Raw genomic sequence first — 13,400 nt, forward strand, 5'->3', positions numbered from 1 at the left:
TTCTGACTAAGAGTGTTTCAGAAACACCTTATGAGTTATGGAAAGAGCATAAAGGTAGTTTACGTCACTTTAGGATTTGAGGATGTCCAGCACATGTGTTGTTGCAAAACCCCAAGAAATTAGAACATCGTTCAAAATTATGTCTATTCGTAGGATACCCCAAAGAGACGAAAGGTGATTTGTTTTATGACCCTCAAGAAAATAGAGTGTTTGTATCAACAAACGCTACATTCTTAGAGGAAGACCACGTAAGAAATCATCAACCTCGCAGCAAACTAGTATTAAGTGAGATTTCTAAAGAAGCTACTGATAAAACAACAAGAGTTGCTGATCAAGCTAGTCATTAAACAAGAGTTGTTGATGAAGCTGACACTTCTGGTCAATCACAACCTTCTCAAGAGTTGAGAATGCCTCGACATAGTGGAAGAGGTATAACTCAACCCGATCGTTACTTGGGTTTGGCAGAAACTCAAGTCATCATACCTGATAATGGCGTTGAGGATCCATTGACCTATAAACAGGCAATGAATAATGAAGATAGAGATCAGTGGATCAAAGCCATGAATCTTGAAATGGAATCAATGTACTTCAATTCAGTCTGGGAACTTGTAGATCAACCAGATGGGATAAAACCTATTGGTTGCAATGGATCTATAAGAGGAAACGAGACCAAAACGGTAAGGTACAGACCTTTAAAGCTCGACTTGTAGCAAAGGGTTATACCCAAAGAGAGGGGGTGGACTATGAAGAAACCTTCTCTCCTGTTGCTATGCTTAAATCGATTAGAATACTCTTGTCTATTGCCACATTTTATGATTATGAAATTTGGCAGATGAATGTTAAGATAGCCTTTCTAAATAGCAATCTTGAAGAGAGTATATATATGGCTCAACTAGAGGGGTTCATTGAACAGGACCACGAGCAAAGGGTTTGCAAGCTTAAAAGATCCATTTATGAGTTGAAGCAAGCATCTCGATCCTGGAATATAAAGTTTGATACTGCGATCAAATCTTATGGCTTTAAACAGAATGTTGACGAGTCTTGTGTTTATAAAAGGATAGTCAACTCTATAGTAGCTTTTCTGGGGTTGTACATTGACGCTATCTTACTCATTAGAAATGATGTGGGATTTCTGACTAACATTAAGATTTGCTAGCGACACAATTCCAAATGAAAGATATGGGAGAGGCTCAATTTGTTCTTGGAATCCAAATTGTTCGAAATCGCAAGAACAAAACACCAGCATTGTCTCAGGCATCGTACATTGACAAAATGTTGATTCGATATAAGATGCAGGACTCCAAGAAAGGATTCTTACCTTTCAGCCATGGAGTTCATTTATCGAAGGAACAAGGTTCTAAGACACCTCAAGAAGTTGAGGTTATGAGACACATTCCCTATGCATCAGCAGTCGGTAGTCTGATGTATGCCATTCTATGTACCCAGCTCGACATATGCTATGCTGTGGGAATTGTCAGCAAATATCAGTCAAATCCGGGATGTGCTCATTGGACTGTCGTTAAGAATATCCTCAAGTATCTTAGGAGAACGAGGGCCTATATGCTAATGTACGGTGCTAAGGATCTGATCCTTACAGGGTACACTGACTCAGATTTTCAGACCGATGTAGATTCGAGAAAATCGACATCAGGATCTGTCTTCACTCTGAATGGAGGAGCAATAATATGGAGAAGCATAAAGCAAGGTTGCATTGTTGATTCCACCATGGAGGCTGAGTATGTTGCTGCTTGTGAAGCAGCGAAAGAATCTGTATGGCCTAGGAAGTTCTTAACAGATTTGGAAGTCGTTCCAAATATGCATCTTCCCGTCACTCTTTATTGTGATAACAGTGGAGCAGTTGCAAATTAAAAAAAAAAAACCAAGAAGCCATGAGCGAGGAAAACATATTGAGCGCAAATATCATCTCATAAGGGAGATTGTGCAACGAAGAGATGTGATCGTCACACAGATAGCTTCAGAGCACAACATTGCTGATCCATTTACAAAGCCCCTCACGGCAAAAGTGTTTGAAGGGCACCTAGTGAGTCTAGGACTACGAGTTATGTAATCTAGGGCAAGTGGGAGAAAAGGCATGAGTATGTGATGCCCTAGTTTATTGTATTTATGTCTTTCTCTCTACTGAACATTATAAAACCCCACTAGAGTTTTAGTCCAAGTGGGAGCTTATTGGGTTTTATGTTCTAAAAATCACAGTATGTAAACAAAAACATATTCTATTTTTAATAAAGTTATTATTGTTGTTTATTCAGTAAAGATTGTTATTGAATAAAGTGAACTTTACGATTATTAATCTAAATCCAATAAACTAAGAACACTCTAACTATAGTATGATTACTTGAACTATATGTAGAGACATAAGAGTGGATCAAGTTCAAGTATATAGTCAAAATGATCTATAGTATGAGGATAAGGCTGAGTACCTTATCATGGGGACACTATGGATGCGGCCCAATTTTGTATATGACATAAACAATGTGATCACTAAATCGGACATGTGGAGGCATGTGAGTGAGGGTGTCCTATGCAATGAGTATTTTATAAGATCGGACCATGAAGAAAATCACTCACATTTTATAATGTCGTTTACTCTTGAGACTGATTTTCTTTTCATTCGATGGCCTAGTAATTCAATTTTAATCTTGAGCTAACCATGAACTCCTGTTTTTTTGGAATTATCCTTAGATTTTCATGGATGAGAGTGGCTCGAGTTCGCCGACTCAATAGGCCTCCCATTTCAGGGGTAAGACTGGGTGAATGGCTGGGGACGTGGGGTGCAAGATGAAATTTGCTCCTACCGACTTTTAGGGATAGAAGAGAGGTAGTTCTCTTAAGCACTAACTCCAGGTCTTGAAAAATGTCTTCAGGGACAAAACGGTAAATTGACCCAGCTCTAGTTACGAACAACCTGTGAAGGATCGACTTACTAATCATAGTTATATCAAATGGACAGAAATATATCTACAGTGAGGGGAGTGCAACTATTAGGCTATAATGGAGTGTCATAGTAGTTAACGAATGTTGGTTAACAAGGTTAATGAGTTTAACCGGTTAATCTTGGATCGTTGGAGCCCATGATCTATAGGTCCATTAGGTCCCTTTGCTAGCTCATATCGAACTAAACCATAGAACAGTGTGACGAGTGAGTTCGAAGTGTTCGAATTCATATTAGAGAATATGCGCTACATATATACGATATATTTAACCGCATTTTTGTTTTATTTACGATTTAAACAAAAAGAGAGAATCTGATATATTTAAATAAGATTTAAATATCTTAATCAAATATGTGTCGGAATTGATTGGGATTGACATTTGAATTAATATTAAATGTTAATTAAATAGTTTAATTAATCATTTAATATTACTTTAATTTGAAATTAATTATTCAAATTAATTGTTGAATCAAAATGAAGAAAGTCAAGCTGTTGACTTCATTTAATGGAAAGATCCATGTGTGAGTTAGTGGAATTTTGAGATGTCAAATTTTGGTTTAACCAAACTTGCATGCTTGCCAAATAAACCCCACAAATTTTAGTGGAATTTTGAGTGTCAAAATTTGGTGAACTCAAACTTGCATGCTTGCCACATAATCCCAAACATTTAAGTGGAATTTTGAGTGTCAAAATTTGGCGATCTCAAATTTGCATGAGCATGCAAACATGATTCTATAAATAGAGTGATCATGGTACATGGAAGTTTTCCCTTGGGAAAAAACCTTGAGAAAAACCTCTCACAAACTCTCTCTTCATATATACTAAATCCCTCCCAAGTTTAGTCACTCACCAGATTCCACAATCCTGTTCTAAGGCCGGAGAATAGAGGAGAAGACACTAGTGGTAGTTCGAAACCGGTTCGTGAGGAAAGAGAAACTTGAGCGACAAAAGGTTAGTATTCAAACTCATTGAGTTTTAATGCTTTTGAACATGCTAGCTAATTCACTATAATTGATGTACTTATAGAGCCTATGATCCAAATTGCTTCCGCATGTGTTATATTAACACCATTAATTGTGATGCAATATGCCATGGTATGATGTGTGTATGATGAAATGTTATGTTAAAAGCATAGAACGTTATGTTAGGTCTCTTAAATTGTGTGTATACAGCATGATATGAATGACATGAAATTACGATAAATGACATGAAATATAGCCCCGTTAGAATTATGTATGATTTGAGAACTGAAGAATTAGAAATGATATGATATGAATGATGAATGATATCTGAAACGATATGAAAAATGATATGATATGTACATAATTCTAGCGGGGTTGTATTAAAGGATAATGAAAATGGAAAAGTTTTGGGACCTCATGCATTATGTGTGCTCATGCATTTGGGGGATACCCCTATCCCATCACGAGGGTATGGTGCGTACATCTAATGGCAGAACAACTATCGTTATGCTTTGCATAGTGCTGCCGTGACGGTTACTAGTTCTAACAGGTGTCCGGCATAAGGGGCTCCCAGAGTATGCCCACCGGATAAGGAAATTGGCCCAGTGGTGTGCGAACTAGCTAGTGAGTCCATACTCGCACGTATGGGCTTTGTGTAGAGTATATGGTACACGTCCAAAGTTACTCGTTAGGACAGCGAATGGAATGAAAGATAAGTTCTATCATCTCATTGCATGTGATTGTTGCATTTAACCCCAATAGTGGGGTCACTTACTGAGTATTTCTTTAAATACTAAAGCCATGTGCTGTGTTTTAAGATAAATGCTATGTTTTATGAAATTTAAATAAATTCTTCTGCATTCAATGTTTATGGTACAGTATATAGTAGCAACCTTAAATTTCAGGTCGTTACATATACTTATTAGAGGGCCATAGACTAACCTTCGTATTAACTTAGTATATATAATAGTTCAAGCTCAACGCTAGCAGATATTGTCCTTTTTAGGCTTTCCCTTTTGAGCTTCCCCTCAAGGTTTTTAAAATGCGTCTACTAAGAATAGGAAAAGGTTTTCACACCCTTATCAAAAAAAAGGTTTTCACACCCTTATAAAGAATGTATTGTTTCCATCTCCAACGAATGTGAGATCTCATAATGCACCCTCCTTTGGGGCCCAGCATCCTCACTAGCACTCGTTCCTCTCTTCAATCGATGTAGGATCTCACAATCAACCCCCTTCAGGGCCCCACGTTCTGGCTGGCACTCGTTTCTCTCTCTAATCAAAGTGGGATCTCATAATCTATCCCCTTTCAGAATCTACCATCCTCGCTGACACTTGTTCCTCTCTCTAATCGAAATGGGATCTCACAATTCATCCCCTTCGGAGCCCAACATCCTCGCTAACACTCGTTCCTCTCTCCAATCGATGTGGGATCTCACAATCCACCCATCTTTGGGGCTCAACATTTTCACTGGCATACTGCCCGATGTCTTGCTCTGATACCATTTGTAACAGTCTAATTCTCTTTGGGCTTTCCCATTTGGGACCCCTCAAGTTTTTAAAACGTGTCTTCTAGGGAGAAGTTTTCACAACCTTATAAAGAATGTTTCGTTACCCTCTCCAATGAGTGTGGGATCTAACAATCCACTCTCCTTCAGTGTTCAGCATCCTCGCTAGCACTCTCTCCTCTCTCCAATATATGTGGGATCTCATAATTCATCCTCCTTCGGGGCCAACGATTGTGCAACTATAAGGGCCTTAGTACTATGGTTCTTGGTTCTTGGTTCTTATCCTTAGAACTTGAATCTTGATTCATGTTCCAGTCCTTGATGTTTGTCTTGTTCTTGGTACTTTCTAGGCTCTTGTTCTATTATTGTTTCTTTCTTCAAGGCACTCCTCCTAGAATTTACAGCACTAGCCATGTACCTGACAACATGTGTCCAAGGCTTCATGCTTTCCGAGTGACACTGCCTTAACCTACGTCCAATGCTTCATGTGTTCCAAGCGACGTAGTCTGAACCTGCATCTTAGGGCTTGTCGTTCGATATAGTCTTAAAACATATGCCCAAGGCTTCATGTGTTCCTAGCGGCATAGTTTGAAAACTTACGCTTAAGGCTTCATGCGTTCCAAGCAGCGTAGTCTAAGTCATGAGCATGTTGTACCATGGGAGGTCTTAGGAGGTTCTAGATTCTTGGCTAAGGTAACTTACTCTCTTCTTATTCCATCGTGGCTCTAGACTACTTCCCATGATAGACCATAATGGTCACGTGATCGGTACATATATGAACATGGCATCCTACAAATCTTTGGGTACCCATAACATGGTGCAAGGCATCTCATCTAGGTGAGGGAAACGTGAGGCCAAACATGATATCCTGCAAGGAAACATGGTGCAAGGCATCCCACCTAGAAGAGGAAAACTTGGGCCTCAGAAATCACCGCGTGGTGAGAGTTCATGTGTCACTCTGGACATGATTATAGTATTACCTAGCATTCTTGAGTTTTTGTGTCTGAGGACCTTGGTCCCTTATTCTTGATTGGTACCTAGCATTCTTCTTACTTTGTAATTGTAGAGCTTGTGTGATATTGTTCTTGGTTATTAACCATGTAAGTTTTTAGGGTTCTTAATTCCTTGAGGCATAAGTTGTAACATCCATTCATAATTATATGAACCCATTATAATAGCTAGCCTGAATTATTCTAGAAAATCATACATTCATAATGAATTCATCGAGAGTTCTAGAAGGGTCTTGAATCTTGAGATGTTTTCTTTAGGCGTTTCTTAGGTTTTATCTTGGTTTAGGTTCCAAGCGTGCTCTAATCAACTTCAACTCTTGAACATAGCTTCTTGTCCTTAGGAATAGTCCTTATAAAAAGTAGCAAGTTATTTGAAAGGCGTATGACCTTGAATTATCATAATAGTCCTGGGAGAATTTTGGTCATTTTACCTATAATTCTTGGATTTTCTACTTAACGAATTCCAATGGCTTTCAAACTTCACCACATCATCAAACGTAAATTACCTTAGGGGGCATTATGGTCATTTTACACTATTTCTTGGTTTACCTACTTATCCTTATCCAATGATCACCAAATTTCATATATAAACTCAACATGCTATAATATTCCCAGCATTAAAATTTCATAGGTAGCAAAGTTTCTTTAATAGGTTATTTTAACGTTACTTAAATTTCGAGTAATATGACCAGTTCAGGGTCTTAACTAACGGTTCTTTGAGTTTTTCTTTAATATATTCTTAAATCATACTTGGTTTAGTGTTCATATAAAAATCTAAGTGATTCCTTCAAGTATTTCTTAAGAAAAGTTTAAGGTGGCTACTTAACATGTAACGACCCGAAATTTTCTACTTAATTTAAGGTCGCTATTGTATACATATCCTAAACATTGGATGGGAAAGACTTCATTTAAATTCCATAAAACATATCATTTATCTTAAAACACAGCCATGAACTTACGTGTTTTGAAAATATCTTTAAAACGACACAATAAAAGACCTGAAATAAAATAAATAAGCGGTTAAGTTAAAAACATCTTATTCTAGCCTAAGTCTAAGAAAATAAATATCACTATCCTATGCATGTACTATGGTCTCGAGTTGCGATGTCGTCGTCAGTCGTACAGGAATGCCTTGCCTTAACTTGAAAAAAATATAGTAGCACATGGCTTGAGTATTTTAAGAAATACTCAGTATGTCATCCACTATTGAGGTTAAATGCAACAATCACATGCGAATGAGATGATGAAATCTATCTTTCAATCTGTCTTCCTACGGTGCTGTTCTAACGGATAATTTTGGACGTGTACCATATACTATACACACAACCCATATCGGGTATGGGCTCACCAGTCAGTTCGCACACCGTTGGGCCACCTTACTTGTCGGGCGAGCATACACTGGGACGCTCCCTAGGCCGAACACCCGGTTAGAACTAGTAACCGTCATAGCAACGCTATGAAAAACATAACGATCGTTGTCCTGCCATTGGATGTACGCGTCCGTACCCTCGTGATGGAATAGGGGTATCCCCCAATTCATGAGTACACATCATGCATGAGGTCCCAACATCTTTCCATTTTCATTATCATTTAATACAACCCCGCTAGCATTATGTACATATCATATCATTTTTCATATCGTTTCAGATATCGTTCATCATTCATATCATATCATTTCTCATTCTTCAGTTCTCAAATCATACATAATTCTAACGGGGTTATATTTCATGTCATTTATCGTGATTTCATGTCATTCATACATGTTGTATACACACAATTTAAGAGACCTAACATAACGTTCTATGCTTTTAACATAACATTTCATCATATACATATCATACCATGACATATTGGATCACAATGTATCATATCATATACAAGTCATAACGTAAACACTTCGTAGTCATATGTTCTCTAACTTATCATAGCCTTACCGTTCTTATACCTATCATAGTCATACCGTTATGTGAACATACCTTAGTCATATCATCACAAGAACGTATCCTAACGCTATTGTTCTATAAATCTATCACAAACTTATCCCTTTCTACCGGTAACCTAATCGTATTCTTTCATCAATCTCTCTTATCCATATCACTCTGGTATGTAACCTAACCTTAACGTTTCATGAACGTATTTTACTCCTATTGTTACATTTCATTTTGTGCATCCTTCTCGTATCCTATCTCAAACATATCATTAAACACATCGTACCATAATTATTATCATACAGTTCAAATATTATAACATATACATAACATATAAGAAGCATATCGATCCACAGACAATTCACACATATCAATATATATGACACGTGCAGAACCACGAGGCACGTGTCAACATCAAATATAACCATACCGAGAATAAGGTCACTTACCTGGCTAGCTTAAGTCGTTGTCACGAATATATCTTTAACGAAAGTTCGATTCCGTCCTTTGTAATCCGAGTCAACTTATATAAGCCCATGACATGAGTTTCAAGTTTGAACTCTACACACTTATTTCTCTAATTTACATTGGTCATTGTAAATTATATGACACGTCCTTTGTATTTTCTTTTCCCTCTATATTTAGTTTGTGGTTTTTAATTCTTTAATCTTATTTTCTTCCTATCTGTTGCATTTTAATTTTGTTCTCATATATTCCAAATTTCTACTAAATCTTGTTTCCAAATCATTTCTTATCTTAGTGTTTAGTGTTCACAAATTTTGTTGACCATTCTATTTTTAATCTATTAATTTGGCTACGGATATAAATTTAATCTAATATATTTACTAGCATTCCTATAAATGATTGACATTGAGTTTCTAACTGAAAGCTAAACCATTTTAATAATTCCATGAAGATCTAACTTCCGTTCTTGAGCTTTTAGTATCCAAATTGTTTCAAATTTTCTTCCACAGACTCCTCTTATTGTGTCTAGTTTCTAGAACCATAAATTTTTTTCATGAGAACCAGCATGGAAGGAGGTTCAGATTTAGAAAAACAAAAGAAGAAGATGAAACGTATATTTCCACCATTTCTGTAACGACCCTAATTTTTCACACACTCATAGTCACTACTAACGTCTCATGCTTATCTATAATGCGGAAATATAACTCTTACATGAACATCATTTATAACGTAAACTTCAAAAACGCTTAAAACAACTTTTTCTCTGGAAAACACAGCCATGGTCTTACGTTTTTAAATACGAAATACTGAAATTTAGAGAACTTAAAAGCAGTAAAAAATAATTTAAAACGATGAAATGCATAACAACCTATTCTAACCTAAAACTAGAAATTTAAATATGAATCTTCTCTGTGCACATGCCATAGTCTTTGCTGGCGATGTCGCCGTCCTCCATACAAGTGCGTCTTGCCTTTACCTGAAAAATGATGTGGCACTCAGTCTTAGTATTTCAAAGAATACTCAGTAAGTGGCCCCACTATAGGGGGCCATGCAAATGCAAACACATGCAATCATGGTTTAGGGACCTATCTTTAACATCATAGGGGTGGCCTCCAGTCTCGAACAAATTGTATGTGTAGTACTTCCCTAAATACAACTCACACGTGCGAGTGTGAGTCCCTAGGGCGCTTGCACACCCCCTAGACCCTCTAGTCAAGCTAATCTGTAGTAACGTCCGAAGGTAAGCGGAACCCCATAGTGTCATGTGCCTCATGAACTCCCTCATCTGTGCGCGCATTCGCACTCATCATCATATTATGCTTGTCTGCACTCGTCATCTCAAAGGGAAGTAGCCCTATGCTTATAAACATACAATATACATGAGGTCCCTCTAAACCCATCATAATGTCTCTTCTGACACAACCCTCTAGTCTCATCTCTTTATTACTCTAGGTAACACATGCTCGTGGATATTTATATTAATATCATTTTCATGCTCTTAGGGTTGTGTCCTATGTCGATCTAACGACACGATGCGATATGGCACTCATCATCATATAACATGCTCAATATGGAAAACATCATCATATAACATCATCACATCCTTATCTAACGTTATCAAGTCATCATATAACATCATCAACTCATCATATAACATCATCACATCATCATCTAACACCATCACATAACATTATCACATCATCACCTAACGTCATCACGTCATCACATAACATTATCACATCATCAAATAACATCATCACATCATCATATAACAACATCGCATCATCATCTAACATCATCACGTCATCACATAACATCATCATATAACAACATCACATCATCATATAACAGCATCGCATCACTATCTAACATTATCGAGTCATCATATTACATCATCACATCATCATACAACATCGACACATCATCATACATCGTCATCACGTCATCATATAACGTCATCACATCATCATATAACATAAAGCATAAATGATACGTGCAAGGCCACTGGGCACGTGTCGTCATACATAAGACAAGTCTTTCAACCGAGCCGATAGTAAGGCCACTTAAATGAGAACCTCCCCCGCTCATGTCCATCTCGTTTCGATCATGCCACCCCGCATGCGTTAAATCCGATTTTGTGCACATAGCATGTCGGGTGTGATCATACCAGCACTAATGCATCAGATCCAATCAGAATTTCGCAGTTAAACGTGCTTGGGCAAGAGTAGTACTAAGTTGGGTGACCACTTGGGAAGTCCTCGTGTTGCACCCCTTTTTTTCTTTCAATTTCTCCGAGTTCTTTTCTTCCTTTCTCTACAAATGAGAACCTCCCCCGCTCACGCCCATCGCGTTTCGATCATGCCGCCCCGCATGCGTTAAATCCGATTTTGTGCGCATGGCATGTCGGGTGCGATCATACCAGCACAAATGCACCGGATTCCATCAGAACTTCGTAGTTAAGCGTGCTTGGGTGAGAGTAGTACTAAGTTGGGTGACCACTTGGGAAGTCCTCGTGTTGCACCCCTTTTTTTCATTCAATTTCTCCGAGTTCTTTTCTTCCTTTCTCTACAAATGAGAACCTCCCCCGCTCACGCCCATCGCGTTTCGATCATGCCGCCCCGCATGCGTTAAATATGATTTTGTGCGCATGGCATGTCGGGTGCGATAATACCAGCACTAATGCACCGGATCCCATCAGAACTCTGCAGTTAAGCGCGCTTGGGCGAGAGTTGTACAAAGTTGGGTGACCGCTTGGGAAGTCCTCTTGTTGCACCTCTTTTTTTCTTTCAATTTTCCGAGTTCTTTTCTTCCTTTCTCTANCCATCGCGTTTCGATCATGCCGCCCCGCATGCGTTAAATCTGATTTTGTGCGCATGGCATGTCGGGTGCGATCATACCAGCACTAATGCACCAGATCCCATCAGAACTCTGCAGTTAAGCGCGCTTGGGCGAGAGTAGTACAAAGTTGGGTGACCACTTGGGAAGTCCTCTTGTTGCACCTCTTTTTTTCTTTCAATTTTCCGAGTTCTTTTCTTCCTTTCTCTACAAATGAGAACCTCCCCCGCTCACGCCCATCGCGTTTCGATCATGCCGCCCCGCATGCGTTAAATCTGATTTTGTGCGCATGGCATGTCGGGTGCGATCATACCAGCACTAATGCACCGGATCCCATCAGAACTCCGCAGTCAAGCTTGCTTGGGCGAGAGTAGTACTAAGTTGGGTGACCACTTGGGAAGTCCTCGTGTTGCACCCCTTTTTTTCTTTCAATTTCTCCGAGTTCTTTTCTTCCTTTCTCTACAAATGAGAACCTTCCCCGCTCACGCCCATCGCGTTTCGATCATGCCAAACCCGCATGCGTTAAATCTGATTTTGTGCGCATGGCATGTCGGGTGCGATCATACCAGCACTAATGCACCGAATCCCATCAGAACTCTGCAGTCAAGCGCGCTTGGGCGAGAGTAGTACAAAGTTGGGTGACCACTTGGGAAGTCCTCGTGTTGCACCCCTTTTTTTCTTTCAATTTCTCCCAGTTCTTTTCTTCCTTTCTCTACAAATGAGAACCTCCCCCGCTCACGCCCATCGCGTTTCGATCATGCCGCCCCGCATGCTTTAAATCCGATTTTGTGCGCATGGCATGTCGGGTGCGATCATACCAGCACTAATGCACCGGATCCCATCAGAACTTCGTAGATAAGCGTGCTTGGGTGAGAGTAGTACTAAGTTGGGTGACCACTTGGGAAGTCCTCGTGTTGCACCCCTTTTTTTCATTCAATTTCTCCGAGTTCTTTTCTTCCTTTCTCTACAAATGAGAACCTCCCCCGCTCACGCCCATCGCGTTTCGATCATGCCGCCCCGCATGCGTTAAATCTGATTTTGTGCGCATGGCATGTCGGGTGCGATCATACCAGCACTAATGCACCAGATCCCATCAGAACTCTGCAGTTAAGCGCGCTTGAGCGAGAGTAGTACAAAGTTGGGTGACCACTTGGGAAGTCCTCTTGTTGCACCTCTTTTTTTCTTTCAATTTTCCGAGTTCTTTTCTTCCTTTCTCTACAAATGAGAACCTCCCCCGCTCACGCCCATCGCGTTTCGATCATGCCGCCCCGCATGCGTTAAATCCGATTTTGTGCGCATGGCATGTCGGGTGCGATCATACCAGCACTAATGCACCGGATCCCATCAGAACTCCGCAGTCAAGCTTGCTTGGGCGAGAGTAGTACTAAGTTGGGTGACCACTTGGGAAGTCCTCGTTTTGCACCCCTTTTTTTCTTTCAATTTCTCCGAGTTCTTTTCTTCCTTTCTCTACAAATGAGAACCTCCCCCGCTCACGCCCATCGCGTTTCGATCATGCCGCCCCGTATGCGTTAAATCTGATTTTGTGCGCATGGCATGTCGGGTGCGATCATACCAGCACTAATGCACCGAATCCCATCAGAACTCTGCAGTCAAGCGCGCTTGGGCGAGAGTAGTACAAAGTTGGGTGACCACTTGGGAAGTCCTCTTGTTGCACCTCTTTTTTTCTTTCAATTTTCCGAGTTCTTTTCTTCCTTTCTCTACAAATGAGAACCTCCCCC

At 39.6% G+C, this 13,400-nt stretch overlaps 8 non-coding genes and 2 pseudogenes across 8 annotated transcripts; all 10 read left to right on the plus strand.

The window, feature by feature from the left end:
* The first annotated feature begins 10,979 nt into the window (after nt 1-10,979).
* On the plus strand, nt 10,980-11,098 carry LOC111473951 (annotated as a pseudogene).
* Nucleotides 11,099-11,231: 133 nt separating this feature from the next.
* LOC111473931 lies at nt 11,232-11,350 on the plus strand. The gene has a single exon (XR_002715809.1). It is a non-coding gene; the product is annotated as a 5S ribosomal RNA (ribosomal RNA).
* A 133-nt stretch (nt 11,351-11,483) lies between these two features.
* Nucleotides 11,484-11,602, plus strand: LOC111473949. The gene has a single exon (XR_002715826.1). It is a non-coding gene; the product is annotated as a 5S ribosomal RNA (ribosomal RNA).
* Nucleotides 11,603-11,709: 107 nt separating this feature from the next.
* On the plus strand, nt 11,710-11,828 carry LOC111473944. The gene has a single exon (XR_002715821.1). It is a non-coding gene; the product is annotated as a 5S ribosomal RNA (ribosomal RNA).
* Nucleotides 11,829-11,960: 132 nt separating this feature from the next.
* LOC111473924 lies at nt 11,961-12,079 on the plus strand. Its single transcript, XR_002715803.1, has one exon. It is a non-coding gene; the product is annotated as a 5S ribosomal RNA (ribosomal RNA).
* A 134-nt stretch (nt 12,080-12,213) lies between these two features.
* On the plus strand, nt 12,214-12,332 carry LOC111473945. Its single transcript, XR_002715822.1, has one exon. It is a non-coding gene; the product is annotated as a 5S ribosomal RNA (ribosomal RNA).
* Nucleotides 12,333-12,465: 133 nt separating this feature from the next.
* Nucleotides 12,466-12,584, plus strand: LOC111473930. Its single transcript, XR_002715808.1, has one exon. It is a non-coding gene; the product is annotated as a 5S ribosomal RNA (ribosomal RNA).
* A 133-nt stretch (nt 12,585-12,717) lies between these two features.
* LOC111473947 lies at nt 12,718-12,836 on the plus strand. Its single transcript, XR_002715824.1, has one exon. It is a non-coding gene; the product is annotated as a 5S ribosomal RNA (ribosomal RNA).
* Nucleotides 12,837-12,968: 132 nt separating this feature from the next.
* Nucleotides 12,969-13,087, plus strand: LOC111473929. The gene has a single exon (XR_002715807.1). It is a non-coding gene; the product is annotated as a 5S ribosomal RNA (ribosomal RNA).
* A 133-nt stretch (nt 13,088-13,220) lies between these two features.
* Nucleotides 13,221-13,339, plus strand: LOC111473952 (annotated as a pseudogene).
* The last annotated feature ends 61 nt before the right edge of the window (nt 13,340-13,400 follow it).

Source organism: Cucurbita maxima, unplaced genomic scaffold, assembly GCF_002738345.1.
Source record: "Cucurbita maxima cultivar Rimu unplaced genomic scaffold, Cmax_1.0 Cma_Scf00197, whole genome shotgun sequence".
Classification (NCBI taxonomy): domain Eukaryota; kingdom Viridiplantae; phylum Streptophyta; class Magnoliopsida; order Cucurbitales; family Cucurbitaceae; genus Cucurbita; species Cucurbita maxima.